Genomic DNA, 4,445 nt, shown 5'->3' on the forward strand with positions numbered 1-4,445 from the left:
TACAGAGAGATAATTAGTAAGTATTTTCTCAAAAAATGAATTAAACAAAACATACCGCGATCCTGCTCTGTATAAGATAAATCCTGTGCATTTCTAAACTTTACCTTGGGTTTGAAGTAAGTTTATATGTGTTGGGCAAGTGTTTTTGACATTATGTTTATGTATGACTTTGGGAACAACATTCTTCATTTTGAATCACTGGCATTTTAATGGTCTTGTCAAAACCTTATCTTTGACCATTTTTTTTTCCTACCGAATGCAGGGCTATTTCACTTGAACTCAGTGTTTACTAAGCTGAATCGTCTCATTCCCCTTGGATAATCTCCAACCAGAGTTATCTATAAATGATACCTCAGGGATCCTCTTTTCAGACTCAATCTGGTTTTTGTTTTACAATTGCAAATAAATAAAACCATAAATTAAAGTACATGGAAAAGCATACGAACTAAACTGCTTTTTCAGCAAACTCATGTACAGCTATTTAAATCTGCGCAGACATTTAGGTTCTGTTCACAGTCCCATTATTAATATTTTGTATAACTTCCCTTTCGTCATTTCTCCTTCCCAAATTGGTCTCATATTTCAGGAGGTACATTGCAGTGTGTATCATTTGGTTTGGGCTTCGGATAGTGACACAGGACTGCAGCACTGCTTTCATGTCACAGTATGTCAAACAGTGTAGAAATGTCAAGTATTTTTAGTCTCTGCATCATCGTTGCGACAGGATTCAAGACTCCCAGTGTGCCCTTCATCCCCAGGGCCCAAAATCACAGTGAGTCATTTCTCTAGGGAATAAAAGAGGTTTCCATCCAAAAGAAGTTTTAGTTTTCAGACTGTATGTTAAATTCCCAGCAGCATTTATAATCGTAACAAGTGGTTTTGTGTTGTTTTGTTTTTTAAAGATTTTATTTATTTGACAGAGAAAGACACAGCGAGAGCGGGAACACAAGCAGAGGGAGTGGGAGAGGGAGCAGCAGGCTTCCCGCCGAGCAGGGAGCCTGATGCGGGGCTCGATCCCAGGACCCTGGGATCATGACCTGAGCTGAAGGCAGACACTTAACAACTGAGCCACCCAGGCGCCCTGTTTTTGTTTTTTAAGATCTTATTTATTTATTTAGAGAGCTTGAGCAGGGGGAGGGGCAGAGGGAGATGAAGAGAGAGAGAATCTCCAGCAGACTCTGAGCTGACCGCAGAGCCTGATGCAGGGCTCCATCGCATGACCCTGAGATCATGACCTGAGTAGAAACCCGGAGTCAGACACTTACCTGACAGAGCTACCCAGGCGCCCCACAACTGGTTTTTCAATTTATATATAATCATTTTCACTCTTAACTATGTAAAGATATAATAAAATGTTACTACTAACTGTTCAAGAGGTCAGAAAACAGGTTTTGAAAAGCTATTGGAACCCCTACATATTACAAGGGAAAATCTGTCACCGTGTGAGGTGAAAGCAAATGGAACATTCCCACTTCACCCCACTAGAGGTCTCAGTTTATATTACTTTTTTTCCAGGAAAGTTAAGATACTGCTATTGTGGATTCTCTGATAAGCAAATATTGCTAGAAAGAGCAACTGCCATGAGAGTAACAGTACTTATTAGAATCCATGATAAATAAAAACAAGTCCTAGTACCTTTTCCCAGCGTTTAAACTTTTGTTCATTTCCTCTTATGGTAACATTCGTCATTTAAAAAAATCTTTTTAAGAAGTCACAATACTCTCTGTATCTGAATAGACATGACAATGTGTTTCTTTATGTGAAAAAAAGATCGCAATAAATGAGAAATATAGGGACGCCTGGGTGGCTCAGTCGGTTAAGCGTCTGCCTTCGGCTCAGGTCATGATCCCAGGGTCCTGGGATCGAGTCCCGCATCGGGCTCCCTGCTCCACGGGGAGCCTGCTTCTCCCTCTGCCTCTGTCTCTCATGAATAAATAAATAAAATCTTTAAAAAAAAAATAAATGAGAAATACAGTTTGTGTCATTTCTAGTGAACTTAGGGGAAAAAAAATAACACCCACAGTCTCGCCTTTTCTTATAATTGTGATTTGATATTTCTAGAAGCCCTGACTTTCCATCAGTAAACTGATTGATCAAAAGTGTGTGCCATTTATTTTATAATTTATTCTGAAATGTGAGCCCAGGAAAGGGGGGACATGGAATTTTGATTTCAAGCACTGAGACAGTAAAGTAGTAGTCCAGGACCTTGGTGACCTAGGTCTTCCATTGCCATCATCATCTGGTCTCAATTGTAGTGAAAATAAAATTTCTCAAAAAGACACTCATAAAATTGGGAATTGATTAAATTCATCATCAAAAAAATATCTTTACTCTTAACTCAATACTTGGAAACATAGATTGATCCTGTGGAGTAGACTTTACCACTCGATGACTTATTCTAGTGCAGCATCCTCCAGGGCATGGATAACTCCAGTTTGTCCATGCTTTTGTTGGAGCTGATAAACTTGTCAGTTTCTAGAAGCTTCTGCAGGCTAATTTAATTCAGATCAGTTCTTATTACCGAGAAACCTTCTGAAGTAACTGAGTTGGTGAGTCCGTATGTCACGGTGGGATTGAGCGTCATGTGCGCCAGATACTGATCTCTATAACAATAGTATCATTACTCTGGTGTGTCAGAAGCTTTACCTAGAATGTCCTTTATTTTATTTAGAACAATCCTTTAGGTAGATCTTTATTTACAAAAGAAGAACCTGAAACTCAAAAGAGATGAAGTAATTTGCAAGCTGCCAAAGAAATATACAAGCCCAGATCTGTCTGCTTCAGGAGCTGCAAGAAGGCAGATTCCCTTACAAAGTCACCTCATCGCTAGTAACTGGTGAATGTTCGAAGCCATGGTTGCTCTTTGCGGGAAGCCCCTGTTTGTCAATGAATACAACTTTTATTGAGTTTCTACTACGTGTGAACTACAATTGTAGGAACTCAACGGGAGGGAGAGCTATAAAAAAAATGTGGTTCTATTATTAAGAAACATAAAATCCACTCAGAGAGAGAGAGCAAAAGAGCATAAAATCCGGATGAACACTTTTATGGGAAATGCATGCTTGCTGGAGAATTTAGCACATGAAAAATGATGCAGTCAAAACTGAGAAACTTCAAGCGATTCTGGGCTCAAAAAAAGGTCATTTAAACAAAATCTGGTATTTCTTTTTTAACAAACAATTAAAATGACACTATAATAGGGGGGAAAATGAAAAAAAAAATGTAACATTTTAAAAGAAGATGGCTGCATGATGTTAGCCTCTCTGTGCAACTTTGTGAGTTGAATTCTATTATCAGGATAGAATTAATTACAATGGGCAAACCAAAACCCACGTTCAACAACACTCTGGCCCTTTTAAGGTTGTCATTTGGGAAGTACATACACCTTTCCTGGTAATGCTGCCATGGCTTCAATATTTTTGGAATGGATCCATTGAAATTGCCTTTGGAGCCTGCAGCTCATTCTTTGAATATCTCTTGTGGTGGCAAATCGCTCTTTGAAGGAGGATTTTATTTTGGATGAAACTAAGGGTCTTTGCAGCCAAGTATGATGACTAAGGTGGGTATCTAAGCTGGATTATGCCATTTTTGGTCAAAAATGAAACACAGCTGCAAGGTCACAAAACAGGTTGCTTCTCTGACTGGCTGCTCTTGGCTTCATGACTTACAGTCCAAAGTGATGAATCTGGGGGGAGAGGGTCATTAATTTAGGTATGTGAGTTTTGGCATATTTATCTTCAAAGGTCACATTACTTGCTTCTGTAACTTCTGTTTGTTTATTTAAAAATTATAATACACAAATAGTCAATACTTTCTCTAGGTAACTTTTCAGCAAATTAAGCTGACCTACCTAGGGGAGTAGAGCCAGCAAGGCAAAAAGCATCTTTCTGGGTCTCTTACACATAGTTTTTATTCTTTTCCCTGTTTCTTCAGTCCAACTGGTGGTACCATCTATGCATTCCACTTGTCATCATGAGGAGCTGGGAAAGATTGGGTCACATGAATCAGTCACTTTGGCTACTGCTATTCCTCTCCCAATATCTGGAACATGTCTGCAGTGGACTGAATGTTTGTGTCCCCACAAAATTCATAAGTTGAAATCCTGACCCCAAGGTGGTATTTTTTTTTTTAAAGATTTTATTTATTTGACAGAGAGAGACACAGAGAGAGAGGGAACACAAGCAGGGGGAGTGGGAGAGGGAGAAGCAGGCTTCCCGCGGAGCAGGGAGCCCGATGTGGGGACCATGACCTGAGCCGAAGGCAGACCCCAACGACCGAGCCACCCAGGCGCCTCTCTCTCTCTTTCTATCCCTCTGCACTTCCCCCTGCTCTCTCTCTCTCTAAAATAAATAAATAAATCTTAAAAAAATACAATTCTTGGGGAGCCTATGAAATACATATTTCATATATATGAAATATTTTATATATCTATATATAAATTTATA

Source organism: Leptonychotes weddellii, chromosome 1 (genome assembly GCF_054177405.1).
Source record: "Leptonychotes weddellii isolate Sample4059 chromosome 1, ASM5417740v2, whole genome shotgun sequence".
NCBI classification, from domain to species: Eukaryota; Metazoa; Chordata; class Mammalia; order Carnivora; family Phocidae; genus Leptonychotes; species Leptonychotes weddellii.